The sequence below is a fragment of the Rhinolophus sinicus genome, linkage group LG09 (assembly GCF_036562045.2).
Source record: "Rhinolophus sinicus isolate RSC01 linkage group LG09, ASM3656204v1, whole genome shotgun sequence".
Taxonomy (NCBI): domain Eukaryota; kingdom Metazoa; phylum Chordata; class Mammalia; order Chiroptera; family Rhinolophidae; genus Rhinolophus; species Rhinolophus sinicus.
In genome coordinates, this window is record NC_133758.1 from 37182987 (window position 1) to 37203698 (window position 20712).

The 20712-nt window shown below is 35.8% G+C and overlaps 1 protein-coding gene across 4 annotated transcripts in view; it reads left to right on the forward strand.

Moving 5' to 3' along the window:
- The first annotated feature begins 6779 nt into the window (after positions 1-6779).
- The window catches only part of CHST9 (carbohydrate sulfotransferase 9), a 236358-nt gene continuing 222425 nt past the window's right edge, over positions 6780-20712 (forward strand). For 3 of the 4 annotated variants that reach the window (XM_074340203.1, XM_074340202.1, XM_074340204.1), the window contains exon 1: positions 6780-7119. The gene's annotated coding sequence lies outside the window, so the exon portion shown is untranslated. The remainder of the gene's footprint in view (positions 7120-20712) is intronic. The other variant, XM_019741275.2, reaches the window with a different exon arrangement.

Consider the following 20712-nt stretch of genomic DNA (forward strand, 5'->3'; position numbering starts at 1 on the left):
AGAGATGCTTTGAGGAAAATAATTTTTCTTATGCAGGTACAATTCAAATTTTAAAACAAATGTTTAAAAAGGCCAATTTAATCTGCTAACATGACAGGCTACCTCAGGTAGACAATGGTATTTATAAACATTTACCAGTTCTTTCCATCAACAGACATGCTTTCTAAATATTCAAGAAGAGTAGGAAGGAATAAGAAACACTGGGCTTTTTCTTTCTTCCTTGACGCTTTTTCATCGCTTGTAAATTAATTATTTGCTACTCTTTGCTCATCCTACAAACTGTAGTCTTAAATGTGTTCACCACCTATGATAATTCATTATGATTAAAAAGTAATATCATTTAATTCCATTTAATCCAAAGGGTGATTTAAAAATTTATTCATAGTGAGGAAGTGTCTGTTTTACATTCCATTTTTATGCTTTAATTTCTGGTATTTACTACATTTAAAATAATGCCATCAAATTGCAACATATTTGCTTCTACATTCCTCATGTAAAGCCTTTGCTCTCCTTCCTGCTTCTTCATCACAATGAAACACATTTCACTTTCTTCTGTGCAAATCTCCAGTCAGTTTGACTACAGATGGGCAAGCTTCCATGCTCGGGAAGATATCTGCACATCTAACTCAGAGGTGCAGACAGTGTTCAAAAGATAATGTACTGGTATTTTACTGCTTTGCTTTTAGAGGTGGTTAAAAAAAAAAAGAGAGTTCTATAGTTTCAGGACATTTGCATAATGTATAAGTGATTTAGTACTTCATGAAGTGCAGTCTAATGTGTCTGAAAAATGCAGATTGAATATCTACGTGCAGATTTGTTAAATGGTCCCTCCCAACAAAACGAAAAACAAAGCATAGAGATGTATCAGCTATAATGTTGTGAAAGCTTCTAAAATGGTCACTCAACATTGAAAAATTATATTGAATCAATAACTAGACTACAAATTTACTCTCTGCATGGAGAATTTTTCAAAATAATTTTGGTATTATGAAATTAATAATTGAAGTGCTCAGCACAGTAGCTAGAATATGAATATGAACCAAGAGAAGAGAGAGAAGATGATGAAACAGGTAATCTTGAGGTAATAGTGAAATCTTGAGGTGATAGCGATATTATACCGTGGAGGTATTTTTAACAGCCTATCAATTAATTACTTAAATCTATGATTCTCCATGAACTTAAATATGACAACTTTTTGAGGGAGTTACATAAAGACACATTCCTTTTGGGGAAATTTATTCTTGGATGTTATCGTGTGTTAAAAATATGTATTGAAGGATGGAATTTAGCAAGAGATGGTATCAAGAGCTTGTTTACTTTTACCATTGTACCTAAGTTTCAAGATACTTGCACAATTATAAGCCAGAGATAGTATCTTCCCCCCCTCAAAATAAAGAAGTCTTTCAAGTTTTAACTCCTACTGTCATTAATTTTCACAACTACAAAAGCAGGAAGGTAAATATCTAGGAGGTACTAACTTCTTTCTTTTCTTTTTTCTAAGTACTGTAAGAGAGTCTTTTAAATTCACTTTTTAATGCAAGAGGGGGGAAAAGACTTTTAAATAGACCAAATATCCAAATACTGTTTAGAATAACTGTGTGTTGACATAGATTCAGAAGTAACTATCTATATAAATAACATGAGTTTAATGATACTAAGCTGCATTGGTTTTGTTTTCAGTTATTTTGAGTGTCAGCTTTAGAAAATATTTGTAATATATTGCTGATATTATATACTAAATTTTCTGAGGCTACCAAATATAAGATTTCTTGAATTTTACATTATTTTTTTCATTGTGTACATTAATTTCCAAAAATCATTATTTACTTTCATTAAAAAAAATCCTCCTGTTAACAATACATACCTTGAATGAACAGTCGATAAAAAGTCCTCAAAAAAGCTAGGACCATCACCATGGCCTGTGTCCCTCAGGGCTGCAATGATATTAGATTTGGTGAGGTGAACCATATATCACAAATACTCCCAATGCTGGGCAAGAAAATATTTCATTGCATGGGAGGGGTGGATTTAGAATTACTCTCTGCCCTCAAATGCCATATTTTACCGTAGGATAGATCATTGGCATACTCTCTTGATTTCATCAAATCTCTTATGAGCTTGCTTTCTTTCTCTCTTTCAACAACACCACACACACACACACACACACACACACACACACACACACAAATGCACACACACATCATTGAATAGAAATCATCCAAAGCTATTTTGATTTCCTTTTCTTTGACTCTCAGCAAATCTTTCTTGTTTTGTAGGCTTATATTTCTAAATTTAATGATATGTGATTTGAATTCATTAGTTATTACCTTATTTAAAAAAGACCACATCTTATTAATTTTTGTATCCAAGGCACCAACACAGAGTACCCACACTGACTAGACAGCCATGGTTGGTGGTGAACTAAGAAGCAAAATATTTGTCAAAGTAGACTATATTTCATCCCCAGACTATTGAAACTTACAGTAAAAAAGGCGCCTCATCAATTAAGGTCATTGCAAATTATTTTTTATTTTGACTTAGGGTCTTGAAGTCACCTATCAATACCTTATTGATATAAAAACTGAACTCACTTCCAGAAATAAGAATGTATGTGTCCAAATATTGATTTAGAGGATAGTATTGCAATTTTTTTGGTAAATTTTTCATATAGAATTTTCCCCATTCCAATCATCTATTAAAAAAACCCTCAAAGATATAAAATATAATTTCTTTATACAGAAACACATTTACATTTCTTCATTTTACATGTTTCCAATTTAGGTTTTTCCACATGTAAACACTATATTATAAAAATTTCATAACATTTCATTACTTAAGGCTTAAAAGTGACTATTAAAAAAGTTTTGTTTTTTGATATTTATAAAGGAAATTCATACTTGCTTAGTTTAAGAAATCACACGCACAACTTCCTTAGTGACTTTGATTTTCCTAAAATAACTGCAAGTAGTTCTTATTCAATCAACCAATCAATGTATATTTATTGACCTGCTCTATTACCAAGACTATTAGGTGCTGACTATTCTAATTTATTTGACCTTGAATCATTGCTTTATTCGGTCAGCAGATACATAATAATAATGACAACACATCTTGTTTCATTTTTCTTTATTTATATTTATCTTTTAGCTTTCTGTTTGACCAATATTATCTTTTCATGCAATTTAAAGTTTTTAATTCTTTAGGAATTGTAATTCTTCCTCATGTACTATTAATCCTATGCTTTCTTCAGTAATGTATTTTCCCCTTTGCATTCCTTTTTTTTCAATATTCTTCTGAATACATAATTTGTGCTTTAGTTATATATATCTGGTCCTTGAGATTTTTCTTAATTTTTAAGAAATAATCTCTTCCCTAAGAAAGTGTTAAACACAAAGCTCACAGAGCCAAATATTTTTGTTTTATTTCCCCATAACACAATAATTTTGATCCACCTCAAATTGCAAAATTTGCTATACCACGCTGGATGCAGCAGGAGGTAAATCATTATGCTTCAAGTCTCCTCCTAGACTGTAAAGTTTTAATGCTTTGTCTTTTGTCCTATTTATTCCTGATATTAAAATGATAAGATGTTTTTTTCTTAAATTCCAGAGAGGAAGTTCTACTTTGTACAATACCACACTCTGCATCCTGTAGGTCAAGTTCAAATAACCGGTACCACATTACTCTAGTCTGCTCTCATTTTTGTTTTGAATTTTTTCTACTGAGGAAAACCCTACACCAGCCTTTTATTTTCTCATTAGAATTCATTTTCGATGTCACTATGCAGATAAAGTCATATACATGGCTGAATAATCACCCAATAGCTTAGTCAAAATAAGTGATCTTTACCAGACATCATAAAAGTTTTGGAGTTAAGAAGGTCACTAGGGCCCATCCATTTCAGCAACCTTATGCACTATAGATGATAAAACTGAGCCCAGGGAGAGAAGACTTGCCCAACTTCATGGGACTAAATCCGGTTCTTTAGTACTCTTTCCATTTCACCTCACTAGCTTAAGCTTTATAAAAACCATTTTAAGTCTCTTTTTCTTAAGAGTTGTTTATTTTTATTTTTCTCCCCCCCAGAAAAGTCTGGATGAAGTGGCTTCTATCATTTATTACAAGAGTTCTGCCATTCTCCCCTCTGGTTTAGTGGGATAGTTTGTGTTCTCTTGTTTGTGACTCAACATAAATCACGTTCTTCATTATTTTTCTTGTTTTATTCCTGCCCTACAGAATAAGAGAAAGAGAAGTAAAGGGGAAGCCACTATAACTATTGGACTATCCTCTGTTGACTCCTGCAAAATTATTTCTTTCCAGGTATATATATCTTTACTTTCCCTCAACAAAACAGCTGGAGCCATAAATAAGATGGTTTAGAGGTATTTACAGCCCCTATAGGACCTTGTCCATTGTGCTTAACACACTTCAGCCGAATTATTATTTTGGCCAGTCATTAAGCCAAGCCATCATTGAGAACTGCATGATTAAAGAAAAGCACACATTCAAAACTAGGAAGAGCTATCCCATAATAGTGCTGCACTCACACCTTAAAGGAGCTTTTTTGTGCATACAGATATTAGGAAAATACCTTCTTTACTCTTTTCCTACCCTTCTATCCCTGTTTTCCTTACACACATTTTTCATAAAATGTGAGCAGCTCACTGGGCTCCTTCTTTGTACTATTAGTTACACTTTCAAAGTCCAGTTTGATTGCATTTCTTATGCTTCCTCCAGTTATATCTGTGCCATGATGATGAAGTCCTCCTTCCACAAAGGCACTCTTGTTATCAAATGTACCTTGAGATTTGATGCAGAAACTTCTTTTATGACTATAATTGTTACAGACCTACACATTAAAGGATCAATGATCCATAAGCTTCATACTTGCCTAGAAACAGTCAATAGTTAAACCTTTAAAGAAATTCAAAGAACTAAACAAAATTAATAGACTGGAGAGTTTAGAAACATGCTGTGAACCAATGTTTTAGAAACGATTCACCATGTAAAAATTAAATTAGTTTAACTACAAAATTTTAAAAGGCAGTGTTGTCATTTAACCACATAAATCCCAATCAAATGCCATGAGAAAAACACATCTCATACAGATGCTTAGTGCACATTTTTAGGTGATTCTTTGATCCTTTCCTCAGCAACCTTGGATATTAACAAAATTCAATTTCCTTAGTCGTTAAACATATTTTTAATGGCTTTAGACAGAGGTTTAGGAATGGAAGACAGTTCACCATTCTAAGTGTTTGATTTCCTATGATAGATGAATGAAATAAATTTTAAAGACTGGAAAATCCCACAATAGACTGGCAATGCCTAGCAACACATTAATCAAGCAAATTTAATGAGAAGTTGACCTTATCATGACCAGTTTCCCGCATTAGCTACAAAAATTTCAAGAATTTCAAATTACAGAGTTGTAATGATATTTTTGCTCAACTCTTTTATCTTACAAATGAGAATGCACAGGCTACAAAAGTTGTGTGACTTTCAGCAGGTAAGAATTAGAGTCCAGATCTTCACTGCCCAGGTGCAATGGATGGTCACAACTCCAAAGAGTTAATAGAACGTGGAATGACACCCATGGCACCAAACACAAACAGACTAAGTTAAATTGGTTAATTTATTCAATTAGCACTTACCAATTGTCTGCCAGTTAAATACAGCTCAGGGACATTACCTTGTTTCTTTAAAAGTCCAACTGCAGGAAAGGAGGTTCATGCTCATGATAAAGAAAGACCTTCAAGGCAGGGAGGACAGACACTATCTGAGTTAAATGTTAACAACAAACCAGCAGACATACAAATTAAAAATAAAACTCTGATAGCAAAAATTAAATCAGGCTGTGTTTAAAAGAAACCAGAAGCAGGCAAGCAAGTTCTATAATAGTATTTCTTTGGGGCACCAAAGTTCACTACCACCGGATGTATTATTCCTAAGCTATAAGCAAGAACAAGACCAACTGAAAATGTAGAAAGTTGATAATATCTGTTTGAAAAGATACATTCTAATGTAGCAATGAGGTAGGTTTGACCACTTACTACTTAAGAAAATATTTTCTTTGTTAATTCATAGAAACTGCCTGAATGCAAAGTAAGCAATCAAGGGTTATGTTAGTTTTATTTGCCCTAGTTTGATCAAATTGTTGCTAGCATAATGTTTGGAACTAATTTTTAAAACTCAATGAACTGTTTCCTTTCATGATAAAAAGAAAAGTTATCCTAATCTTGGTCTTTGCAAAGACCTTTACAAACTGCCAACTTCAGCTTGTTAGATTTTGAAATGCGTGGCCTGACAAATCGAGGAGGTCTCCAGCATTGTAAACGGCCACTTTTCTTTTCTTTCTTTCTTTCTTTCTCTTTTTTGAGGAAGCCCTGGATTTACAGAAACCTGCTACTAAGCTCGCCCACGACACATATGTCCGTACTGCAATTTGCTGATTTGTATATTAAATATGTGTATTTTTTAAAAATCTGTCAAGCAAAAGAAAGTCTCAGACTTTAGAGCCAATGTTTCCGACACACTACTAACCTATTGATTTTGTCCTTCAGGTGTTTCTAGAACACCTGGGAAAGGAATCTGAGCGAGGGCAGCGGTGAAGAGGAGAAGGTGAATTAGGAAACGTACGGGGAAGACAATTACTTCCTAGAACAGGAGTGGGGTGGCACTAGAGCCCTGGGACAGACCCGGAGCTGGGAAGGAGGGCAAATCGCCAGCAGAGGTAAGGCCAGAAAGTAAGAGGTAGAGAGAACGACAAAGGCGGAGAAAAAGAGGGCAGCGCGGGAGGGTGGCGAGGGAGATAAAAAGCGGGAGGCGGAGCTGCCCGGGCGCGGCAGTGGTGGCGGCGGGAGCGGCGGGCGGGAACCGACACAGCCCAGGCGGCGCCGCAGCCCCAGCCAGGCAGACGCGTGAGGGCGAGCGCCCGGCTCCCCGCCGCTCCTGCTCGCGGCGCCCCGCGCGGCGCTGCTTCCCACCCAGCGGCCCGCAGCGGGAGGAGTCCACGAGAGTTTGCCCCGGAGCACAGGGAAGTTTCCTGCCGAAGCCCCGCTCCTGGAAAAGCAGTACCTGCGGCGCCGGCTCGCCTCGGCTGCACTCGCAGCGCGCGAGGTAACCGCACTCGGGTTGGGGAATGTTTAGGGGTGATGTGGGAGGAGAGCTGAGGGGCCGAGACTGCGGGGCGCCGCGGGGCACCCACGGCCCGAGCCGGTTCTGGGTGGGCGGGGAAGTGCATCCTCACCTTTCCAGGTACTTCGCCTCTGTTGACGGCGGGTGGCATCTTTCTTTTCCTTTCTACCTCTCTTCCAGCACTTCCCCCACCCCCTGCCGCCCACTATTGGAACCCACTTCCATTCACTTTGTTGGACGTTCTGGAGTTGATGGGGTGCTGGTGTCTGGGAGATGGAGAGGGTACGAAGACTTTGAGAGGGACGGAGGAGAGGACGGGTGCCTGAACTTGTTAGCTACCGGTGCTGGATTCCTGGGCCCTGGCGGGGCACCCTGGACTCCAGGATTCCTATGCCAGCCCCACTGGGGCACACAGAGGTTGGAGAGAGGACCCGATAAGGAACGGTCTTGAGTTTCTGATGCCGGTTTATCCGGTCCTCTAGCCTGTTTGGCAGAAAGATGAGCATCTCTGCTGTGATGCTTCTTTTTCCTGGGTCCCCAAACCTGCGACCTTGGTAAGGCTGCGGGCAATGTGGGAGGGAAATACGGAGACTCGGCGCCCAAGTTCTAAGTTGCCCAAGCAAAGGGGTTGGGAGGGGTAAAGTGAGGAGGGGGCTTGAGGTGGATTGGGGAGAGTAGGAACTGCTTAGTTGTTTTGTTGCTGCTGCCATTACTTTCACACGGTTACCCGCCCCCTCTTCTAACCCCATTTGAACACCCTGCCGATCACCCTGTTTCTGTTAGAAGGCTAAAAGGTGTTATGCTGGATGCCTGTCAGGAGTTATTTCCAACAAAGTTCACAGGTGCGAAGCTAGAGCTGCCACTCCCCCTCCCTCCTCTCCCTGCAGGTCCACCCCCAACTCCCTCCCACAAGCAAACTGTTACTGAATAGTTCCCAGGATTTTGAAAGGGATGGCAAGGAAATAATATATAGAGTGTGTGTTTATGTGACTTTTCCCCATTATGTTATCAGAACCAAATCAAAACACTGTGGGTGTTTAGGAGGACTCTTTTTTTTTTTTCTTGCAGTTTTAATAGTAATTCAGATTATTATTTACTAATGTTTGTTATTCTTCACTTTAACCTCAAACATTGCATTAATTGCTCTCTATAATTTTATCTGTACTGTTACTATTCCACTGAATTTAAAGGACACGGGCTTCTTTTAGACTCACATATACATACCAAAATACAGTGTGACCATATTTAATATTTATATGTCTTCCTGATTCAGTAGCCTGGCACCTGCCAATTCCAGTACATAATCATAACACCATATGCCTTTTACCAATTGAGGATAAGGAGAATATTATTGTTTTTTTATGGGCAAGGGTACCCTGGGCTACCAGATTTTATTATTGCTTAAAGGGTTTTTAACGGCTTCAGTCAACGTGAATCAGATATACAGAACAAAATTACAATTCTACCTGATGCATTCAAAAAGAATACCATACTTAGACACTTAACAGTTAACTAGTTATTGAGGAAAAATTGAAATCCTCTCATCACACAGAAAACAGTTTGATTGAATAGGGTCAATAAGAAATAGCACACTTTGAATTCCTTGAGTAAACGAGAATTTTCCTCTTGCCTCATTTGGTTTTTATCTCCTTTACTATGGTAGCATCTTCCAGAAAATGAGCACCTTGCAGATAGATGTTGGTTTGTACTGACTAAACACCATATTTTTTAATACAGAGGCTTGGTGACAGTCCAAAAACATAAATGTTTTAAATCATTACCAACCATCTGTTCTCTCCCACTCACTTAAAGTGCAATGTTTTATTTTCACAGGTATCCAAACATATATCTTCATTTCATGCATTTCCGTGAACATCCCAAAAGCTGTAATATGGTATCTGCTGTTGACCCAAGTTCAGCACAACTGTTGTGTTTGGCTTATTACACTATAAGCTCTTCTCCTTTAATTTCAATGAAAGGAGAAGTCAAAAAAGTTTTAAAGCCTTTGGCCAAGACTGGTGTATACTCCAGTGAAATCTGATTGCTCCCCCCACCCCACCCCCCCACACACCTGGCCACTTTTTTTTTGTTACCGGAGTGAAGCTGAGAATTAGTGCAACTGCAGGCTCCTCCTGATGACATTGTTTCCCTTTCTTCTCGGTCACAACGGTAGCATTTGGTGCTCTGAAGCAATGCATTCAACAGCCCTGACTCCAGAAAATTAGTGTGGCTACCAGAAGAATGAAACATCTTCCCAGGAGGAATTTACAAAGTCGGAGACTAATTTAATTTCCCAGACCCCAAATTAAGTAAACCTAGGACATACACATTATTTCACACAAAAATATTGGGTATGAATAATACAGGATATTATATAGGATGTGAACAAAATCTCAACATAGTATTATTTATGCTTGTGTTTGGGAATCTCTGTGAATTTGTATAATCAGCAGATAGATTTATGCCCTTCATTTTGTTCACGTCATCATTCAAGCAAGACTTGAGGTTTGCAACCCCACCCACCTCCTATCCAGGGATGCTTTCCCACTTAGCAATGTTTGCTACAGCTAAAACTGCAATGTTAGGATATTTTTATTACTCAGAATTAAGTTCTGTAATAAATATGTTGTTTCTTCACAGCAGCCAGAATGTTGGGAAGTTCTTTTTACTCAAATCTGGGTGTAACATCCCAAAGCACGGTCAGTTTTGAGAATAAAGACATTGGCAATCTTGCTTACACTTTGTGAATAACTGATGTGTACTTGAGGAATATCAAGGACCAAAGAAAATGGGGGCTTCTGCCTTCTTAACGGCGGCACTGCACTATACTGCCCTTGCTTTGAAAACATGAGACTCCCTTACTACCGGGAAAACATTGAAGAAAATGAACCCAGACTAGAAAATTTTGAAAGTAAAGTTGCCTTTAAAAATATGGCCTAATTTAAACCTTTGGAAATACATAAGGATGTGTTACATTTTATTTTTTCTGTACACTAAAAATGAATTATTGAGAGGAAAGAGTTTCACCATGTATAGTAAGCACTCTAAATTATTCATGTTAATGAAAGGAATAGAGGCAAAAATAACCCAAAATCATGGTTATTTAAATAGTCACTTGTGTTTGTCTTTGGAATGCATTACATGTTTTGTTTTAAAAAGATTTTCATTGTTATTGTGGGCAAGTTGCCTTTCTAATTATATTGTTTTGTTTAGGTTAATTTTTAAATGAGCTTACATACCTCAAACACCAAAACCGATTTATGGGGAGGTGGGGCAGGTGGGCAGCCTGCCCAGAAATAAGCAGGGTGACAGAAATAAGCAAACTTGGTATGCAGTAGATTATATCTAATTCACAGAAAGATGATCAGGGGTTGGTTGTAAGTCTATTTAATAAATACGTGTTAAGAATTAGACATGTTCCTGTGAAACATTAAAAGTTCTTCAATCCAAATTTGAGAAATTCAATCCCACTTTACGTGTAACAGAGGTGATTACTATGTTTTTAAAAACGATAGTGGGGTGCTCTTGAAAACCAAATAGGAAGATTCTAATTTATAAGTCTTATTAAACTGAATTGTTAAGCATGAGGTTTTCCTAAAGCATACATGTGCATAGGTGTTAAGATAACATTCCTATTAAGCCCTGTATATGTGCTTTCCAAAAGAAGAAATGGCAAGACACCATCAGAATAAGGGGTTTGGTCCATTTGATCTCTGCACGGATGCTCCAAATCAAAGCACATTTCATCAAAGAGAAGCTCTCAAGTATCTATTGTTACTATGGGCCTGGTTGGATAAAATAGTTGAAGTTCAGCAAGACTGCCAATTTAACAGGTTTCTATTGTGTTTTTTTAAAGCTCCAGGGCAAAACTGGTTGTGGATGAAATAGTTACTTGCACAAGACTTTGATTCACACCATAGCACTTGCTGTTAAACACCTTGTTTATAGTCAGTGTTCAGTTGTATATAGATTGTGTTGAATTGTTCATTCTGTGGACTATTAGAAAGAATTTAGAAAACCTCTGTGGAGAAGGATAGAGCTGCCAAAAATGTCTGATTGGAAAAGCAGCCAAGATCATTTTTATTTAAGAAGTCAAAGTAAAAAGTAAAACTGTGATTTCTACAACAAAGAGCAGAATGGTAATAGAAAAGTAAATGCCCCCTTCGGAGTGGGAACTATGTTCTTATAATAAATGTACTCACTACTTCAAGTACATGGGTACTTCTTTTTTTGAGGAAACAATTTTCTTTTTCTATATGGTATGGCATTTTTTCAAGGCTTGACTAGACTATTTTAAAAAGAAACCTTGTGCTTAGAATAATTGACACCTATAGGATGTATTTTATATACACTTATGAGAGGACTCAGTTTCTTCCTATCAGTGCCTACATCTTAGAATTATGCATTTTGTTATGGAGATGGAAAGGACCTTAAAAGTAATGTATTCCAATTCCCTCATTTTAGAGTTAAGGAAATTGGGAACCCACAATAGTCAGAGTGAGCTGCTAAAAGTCACTGGTGGTTAATGGCAGAGCAGGAACCAGAAACCTGATCTCCTGACTCTTCATCCAGCTCCCTTGTAGTAAGTTGGTTAATTAGGGGAGTTAACTTTTTCTGCCCATCACAATATCAATTGTACAAGGTAGTCATGAAATGATGTGGTACAGAGGTAAATGCGGAAGACTTGTGATTTTTCTGCCCTGTCATTCCCTGAGCGCTCACCTTGGATCAAACTGTGGTTCTCAGCCTTCTTAAGAGTTTGTCCTCGTTTTAATTAACAAATATTCTTTGTTACCCTCCTGGTATCCGGACATGTAATTCATCCATAATATAGTTATTGAGTATATCTGTGGTGAAAAGAAGCAATAAAATAAAAGTAATTTGTAATAAAATGTGCATTTCACTATGCTAATGTTTGGGGATGATTTCATTAGAACACATATTAAACAAGTCAGAAATTTGCATGCATATTTAATGAACAAATTTGGATTTAAGAACAAATAAAAAAAAACCAGAAGACATTCCATACAAGAAGTACAGGAAAATGAAAGAATGAGGAGAGACTAAAAGTAGTGTTAGGATAATTACATATTAGACTTATTTGTATATAACAGGGGAAAAAAGGAAATAATGGTAATCGTTGTAGAGAAAATACGCCAAATCAAATTATATACTGTTGGAGTGGAGAAAATGTGGAAGTATGATATTTTGCAAGTGAAAGAGTAAATACTATTAATCTACTTTTACCAAAATTCCAAAACTACTTTATGGAACATTTTCATGTTGTTACTAATGTGAACTCCATTTCAAGGGACTCTGCAGGTGACCCACCATATCATCAATAATAACAGATAAAATATTTCCAAACTGAAAATTATTGATTTAATGCTGATATTTCCTTTTTAAGTTTGTGTTCTGTTAATACATTGCATTCTAGTCTATCAGCTCTAGAATTAGGAGACAGACTACATAAAATGATTAAATTATTCACCACAGTAATCTTATTGTAACTCACTGGGCTTTTGGTGGAAATTCTTATAAAATGCTTACTTATGATTATGTAGCAGATTCTACAGGTTGCTATCCGTCATAACTTTTGTTCAATGGGACATTGTATGTTGTATGGGACATTTGGGAAAATGCTTCATTAAGTCGGGCAGCCCCACCTTCCCACCCAAAGTCAATAGCACTTCCCTCTTCCAGAAATCGTGACAAAACTGAGGATACCCAACCTTCCCCAAAATATTCTCTAGGAGGTGGTCTGGCCCTGATGAGAGTCATAGGGCTAGATAAACAAGATTTTTATGATGGCATGGATTTTTCATGCCCTTACCCACCTATCTTTACTTCTTTTAAGTGGGTCCATCCCACTTGTCCATAAGTCTCCTGCCTTCAGTGAACCAGAATTACAAATTTCACTGTCCACCAACCTCAAGCTCATATTCTGATCGTTTTCTGTCATTCACCCTGTGTAAAAAGTTACTTCTTTTGGTCCTTATTTCCCTTAGGAATCTATGTTTTGTGGATGACTATAAGTGGTGACAAACTAATGTGCGCGAGCTGGCTAATATCTTAATTCTCCCAGGCCTTAACCTTGTTTAAAGCATATCTCCCGAAAACACTGAAGCTTTCATATATAGAGACATCGTGTACATTCACACACATGTATGTGTGTATATGGATATGCACTTTTATGAATATATGTGCATGTTATATTTGTATATATGATGCATGTATACTCATGCATCATTTCAGGTACTGAAAAGACAGAAAATGAGGTATTTGAGATTTTGTTTTTCATGCCCTCAAAACATACTTTTGGAAACAAAGAACTGCACTGGTCTTATATTGGAAGTTGCATCATAAAACGTACTGCTGTAAAAGGGACCCAAATCTGTTACCAACCTAAATAAACTGTTGTATTAGAAATTTTTTTGTATTGCTTGAAATAAGTGTACCCTGTGCTAGCACATAGGAGTTGGAGGCGGGGGAAAGTTATAGACAACTATGCTGTCTGTCTTAGATGTATTTAGTGTGTGCACTGTTGACATACTAAAAGCACATCATGTCCTCTCTTTGCAAAATATATAGTATTTGCAGAGAGATTAGAGGGTTTTGAAGATTACCCACATTCATAACATACAAGAAAGTGTAGGATCCCAGAAGCAAGGAGGGAATTGAGAGTGAAACTCAATTTTCTTACTTCTAATGTTACTTCTAGACTGTAACATGACAACTTCTCTTAGAATTAGGAGTTAATATGAAATGTCATTTCAGTATTAGCTATAGCAAGCATCTTAATTTACCAAATTGTAAGTAAGATATTTTTTACTTCAATTACTTCCCACTCTTGGTCCGTCTTAGATGTCTTCTGTAACGTTGTGTATCTTACTTCTTTTTAAAGAAAGAAGCTTTTTAATGTTAACCCTTAACAGTTAAAATTGAAGTTGTGGGTGAGTGTGTGTGTGTGAGGGGGATGGGGTGTGTGTGTGTGACTAACCAGTTGCTCTCACACAATCACAAGATTCTCTACATAGAAGGGCATGTTTTACCCAATAAAGAGAGGTAGCTTTTTCTACAAAGGGGATACAACAATTGTACAGACCACAATTTGATCTGTGATTGTTCTGCTGTATATTGTTCATTCTTACTGGAAGCTTCTTGGTCGATTGAACGGCCTGGCACTCAGACTGACCCCTAACTTTATTTGGTCTACTTTTGTTACAATTTCTAATAAACGTGTAGTGTAGCAATGGGAACTGAGAGAAGATGAAATTGAGGTTGTTGGATTGGGGAGGTGATAAGGACAATAAGGAGCTTCTTTCATTTGAGCAGCACAAAGCTCTACGTCGGCGGTGAAGTTTTATTGGAATATCTGCTTTTTCTTGTTATGCTTTTTATTCTTATATGGAATAAAGGCAAAGATTGGGAGAGTAAAGCCCTCCTTCTTTGAACCGTTAGCTCCAGTATATAAGAGAAAACCTTCTTTGTCAGGATAAACAGATACAACACATTCCATCACTAGATTCACGGTGCCTCCCTTTACTGTACTACCTCAATACTACCGTAAACTGAAAGCTAACACACTCAGGAAAGTAGCTAAGAAAAGGAAAATACACCCCATTACTGTAGTGAAGGAAATTTTAGAAGCCTATATTAGAAAACATAATAAGAAAACTTTGTCCATTCAAATGAAGCATGTAATACTTTTCCATTAGTTTCCAAAGGAAGAAGCTCAAAGCTTACTCAGCTTTGTAGTCATTGCTTTTGTTTTCTTTTTTATTCCAGAGGGAATTAGAGCTGTGACCTATAGTTACAGGTTACTTTAAGCTTGTGAAGATTTAGATAAAGTGATGGTGTTGATTATATGCTATAATAAGACATTTCAAAATTGAAATGTAGACACAATTTTTTAGAAATAGAACACTAAATAAATTTGATTTTCCCACAGCCTTCTTTGAACATTAGATTACAATGATGGTAATTTATTTCCCTCAAAAAAATCTATTGTTTCAATGTATTAAAAAACACCTAGGTGATAGTAACACTGTTGGACTAAAAGCAGTAAATATCAGCATTCTTTTACCTTCTAATATTTGTACTTTGTTTTCAGTTAGGAATGTTTAGTATCAGAGAATCAGATTCTACTTCTGTGATAGGGCTGGCATTCAGCTCATGCACTAGTATGGTGTTACTGGTTATTTATGTCTGGGGCCCAAGTTGTACTAATTGTTAAATATCTTAAATAGCAATCCTATACTTACATTATTACTTTTGTGACATAGAATATTTATCAAGAAAAAAAAAAAAAAAAAAAAAAAATATATATATATATATATATATATATTCCTTGATTGCAAAATCTGAAAATATGGCTTTGTTAGATTGTTAGACTGTTTAGGAAGAATTAAAACAACATTTAGAATAGAAATGGATTGGCAAATTACTGAACTCTCAAGTAGCAGAGATTATTTACCTTAGAACTTTAGTTCATTGCAAGTTTTCCCAACATACATAAACAGTACTATGCAATGAAAATTCCTTAAAATTGTTGGCGTATATTTTATTCTAGTACTCTAGAAAACATAATTCTAGTTCAGAAAGTCCTTCTCAGTTCCCCACTTGTAGATCCAGATGTGTTCTTGCTATTTCTTCTCGCCTATGTTAAAGAAACATCAGATGAAACATGTCAAAATTAAACTTGTGATCTCTGCCCATCTCACACCAAACCTCCAGGTTCCCCAGCTGCCAATCGGGGTTTTATCCTGGACATTCCCTCGCATTCAACTCCATATCACAGCCTTCACCCAGTCATTGATTATAACCTCCAAAAGTATGTGACAAAACTGCCTTCAGCCATCACCCAAGTCTAAGCTTTTACTATTCATTGTGTGGAAAACTACAGTGGTTGTATAACTAGTCTCCTGCATTCACCATTGTTGCATCCTCCAGAGGTGCCAGAGGAGCATTTTCAAAATGCATATATAACTATCATTCCTTTGACTACACACATCACTTAAACGGATTACCATTGCTCTGTTGAAGATTAAGACCAAAACTATGCACCTGATATTTCAAAACCCAGCAAGGTCAGACTCTTCTAGCCTCATCTCTTGGTTTTCCCACTTTTTCCCTCTGCTTTAGCTGACCACCTTTCTTCTGGTTGCATTGACTCACCTTGTCTCCTCCCATCCCCATACCTGTAAATATACATACCCAAATATTGTCTATTTAATGCTTACTTAACATTTAAAATATCTACCCAAATGTCACTTCTTCAAATAAGCCATCTCTTCTCCCTAGACTGAGCCGAATCCCTTTTAATATATATGTGCACGCATACGATTTGTATGCATAAGTGTATCCATGTTTATGTATTTATGTCCCTCATTGCAAGTAGTTGCAAAGAGTTGTAAATTCACATTTATTTGTGTAATTATTTAATTAACCACTAGGGTAGGGACCCCTCTAGTTTGGATCTTCCTTATATTCCTAGAAAAGACTGCTTTCCTTGCTTAGAATGGGAGTGTAATAAGTGTTTGTTGAATAAATGTTGACTGAATACCCCTATCTTTAATCCCACTAGTGCACATGCATACATATGTACTACACACAAACACACACCCATATACACCCTCTCATTCTAATGAAGATAGATAGATACATAGATGATAGATAGATAGATAGATAGATAGATACTTGCATTTTTTTCTTTCTTTGTGACTTCCCCAAATAACACATTGCTCTTTCTTCAAATTCTCTTTTCTATCAGTGATTCATTTAGAGGCGGCTTGAGTAGTACTACATTTGCTTAGAAAGGGAGGCTGATCTATCAAATTTCTTACAAAAAAAAAAAAAGTCCAGGCATCTCTTTACATTATTTTCTCTAACATGTAAAATCCCCTGATAATTTTAAGAATTTAAAAGGCTTTACTTTATGGTGGTCTTATGCTGTGCTGTTTGTGCACATTTTGACATCAGACAATGATCTAAGATTGTACCATGTTGGAGAAAAGAAAAACAAAATCCTTTGAAGGTTACCTATTCATATGGTCCCCATATGGAGAACAAAAATTTAAATGGTAAATACATGAGATTGAAAGAGTAACATAAAGTCTATGCTATAAATTAAAAGCTCATATTTTTAAGAATTACACAAAGGCTTCAAACTATGGATAAAATAGTTAAGGAACAGATCTACCATATTGTCATTTACTGTGTTCTATATTACTATTCTAATATTTGTGCCTAAGTTCCAATTGCTGCATTAAAATTGAGTTAGTCTCCTTTTTGTTTAAAGCCTTCCTGCTTCAACTAGTTTAAGGGAGAATCTGGTAATCCTGGAATATCTTGTGCTAAAAAATAAGGAAGTACTCAAAAACTGATAAGGACACATCAGAAGCACATAAAAGCCAGACTTAAGGGACTCCCACTGGCCAAATTTGGGGTCACTTGAACATAAAAAGCCATAAGTTATGTAATAGATTAGAGCACATTGAATAAAGTATCCATGACCCCATAGGGTGTGTGTAGTGTGAAGACAGAGGTGGGTAGAAGGAAAAGTTCTGTTTCACTAAAGAGTACAAGCTAATAATTAAAAGAAACAATAGAATTATAAAGTCACCTTTTTGCAACTACTATTACAAGAATAATCAAAGGATGGTCCGCCAATAGGTGAATGGTTGATGGGGACAGGATAATCACACTATCTCTACGTGTCACCCCACAGATTGCTTGTTAATTATAGAGAGAGGAAAGTGTCTTTACATGAGGAAATCTGGTAGATGCCAGCTTAACTAACTGATTACACTTGATGTCACCAATAGTGGGACAAACTGACATCACATACTTCTTGATATAATGCACACGTAAAATAGGACACATAATCACCTCTGAAGTTATTTTGCCAAAAATATTTCACCTGAATCTAACCATGAGGAAATAATTTTTAAAAAGTCCTTTCCAAAGTATCTAAATCCAAATTGTACATATTCTTCAATATAACTGATCTGGACACTTCAAAAATATCAATGTCATTTAAAAAAAAAAATCCTGGAAAACTGTTTAGGATTAAAAAAGAGTAGGAGACACAACAACTAATTGTAAGGCATCCTACTTGATTAGATTCTGGATGGGAACAAAAGCTATAAAGGATAATATAGCTGGGATAATAAGAGGAATCTGAATTTGGGCTGTAGATCATATATAGTATTACATTCATTTTAAATTTCCTCAGTGTGATAATCATATTGGGTTCCGTAGCAGAATTTCTTTGGTGGGGTGGGGGATACATATTTGGAAGTATTTAGAGATGAAATCTCATGATCTCTGTAACTTCCTTTCAAATGCCTCACCAAAATTTTTTTTTAATATGGGAAAGAGAAATAAGAAAATGTTACAAAAAATGTTAACAATTGTTTAATCTAAATAAAGATAGTATAGTATTCATATTATTGCTAACTTTTTGTAGTTTAGATGCTTTACAAAATAAAAATTGGGTAAAATAGTCTGTGACTTTTAAGTCAACTATCCTATGGATGATATCATTGTGACATTGTATGAAGTGAGTTAGCATGTGAAAAAGTTGTTTAGTCAATTAAAAAAATGTCCTCTCCACAGTATCTAAATATCTTCATTCACCATTCCACAATATGTCATAATTTATGTTTAAACACTTAAGAGAAAGCCATTCTTACAAGAATATATTTTACGCAGTAGAGGAGACAATACCTAATGTGATACTATAAGTAAATATTACATAAACTAATATTTTCCCATTTTTCAGTTATATATGAGAACTTTTCAACATGAGAAATTTTAAGGGGAAATTGGGCAACTTGGTAATATGCTTTTTCTTCTTCCATATCTTTCCTTAAACATTTGGTGCTTACCTTTAAAACAAAGTATAAGATTGCCGATGATTTTCATTAAAAGACCCATAACATAGCTGAATGCAGTGAGCAGTGTAGATCTGACCAGGGCCCCAGTAAGATTTAGAATCTAGTGTGATTGTCAAGTGTAATTGTCTGGAAGGTGGACAAGCACTGCTAATTCTTATGTATTATATTGCAAACAGGGACCTAAAGCCTAGTACTATAGATTTACAAATACCAAAAAACAAAGTTCTCTGTTTAGTCAAAAACATGAGGGCCAATTCTATATGAAACCCAAAGTAAAAGATTAAATAAAAAATACTTACAAAATTTGTATAAAAACATTATCTCTTCAAAAAAATTTCAACATCAAATTAAGTGTTTAAAATATTTCTCCTCCCATTAAAGTGTATGAAATAATATTCATACTTTGCATGAATACTTTTCTGATAATATTTAGGGCTGCTTAGGATAGGTACCTTTCATGTAACCAGAACCAAGTGGGGTGGTACTTCTAGATTTTCTTATATTTTAAGGTGCAGTAAACCAAAGATAAGAGTATCAGTAGAGTTCTTTCCCCTTATATTTCATATGCTAGTTCACAAATTATTGTAGGTTATGAGAAGCAGAAGAGGTTTGCATTTCTGAAAATTTTGAAGAAACATTTCTTGATATTGCCCCCTTATACTGTCTTGAGGCTAAATTTCACTATGATAGGAACTTATCACTAAAATAATTATAATTAATCTTCAGCTTATATTAAGACAAATATTAATAATCAGTTTGAACTTGGTATTCTTTTAATAAGGGGGAGATAGTAAATATTTATGGGGAGAGCGTGGGTTCTTCAAGTCTTGATTATCTTCAAGTAAAGGCAATAATAGCTCAAGCGCTTATACCCACTGTCTCTCTACCACCCACAACCCCAAGCTACTCATATTTGTATCAGTAGTAAGACAATGGATACCCATATTACCAAAAGCATTTTGAGATCTGAGAGAATTGGGTGAAATTGAATTTTGTAATCTTATCAAAGTGTTAATATATTTTTATTTCATATTTTTAAAAAAGTTCTAAGGCCATGAACAATGTAAGTTAAAAGTTATTTGAATTTATAGCGATAGAAAAAGTGGACTTCCATATAGAATTTGGCTTTAAAAGAGAACAGCTATATGAACAATTTGTGTGTGTAATTATTAGCTGGAAGCTATTTGTACTCTAACTTTATTGAATATACACATATGATAATAAAACTTTGCACAAGTAGAACCTTTTGATAATAAATCCACGTAAAAGATTGTGCTTTGGGGAATAATTCTAGGTGTTGTAAGTATACTGAATTCCTTGCACTCAGAATGCAGAACTCTAGACCGGGTATATAACTATTTTTCATTCATGATGTTTAATAGGTCATTTTACCTAAAGTTTTAGAAAGGATAAGTAAAACATACAATGGAAAATTGTGTTGTTCTATTTGTACATACATGCACTCTACTGCAATCACAAAATAAATGACAAAGGAGAACTGTGAAGCTTGTCACCAGAAGTGAGCTAAACTATACTCTGAATCATAGTTAGCCGAAATAAATACCTAATCATTACCTGAGAAGTCTTCCTGTCATTGCTGGAATCACTGATTAATTGCTTTTTTTTCTTTTTTTTTTTTTTTGCTTGTGTGGCATCTACTCACCTACTTAGAAAA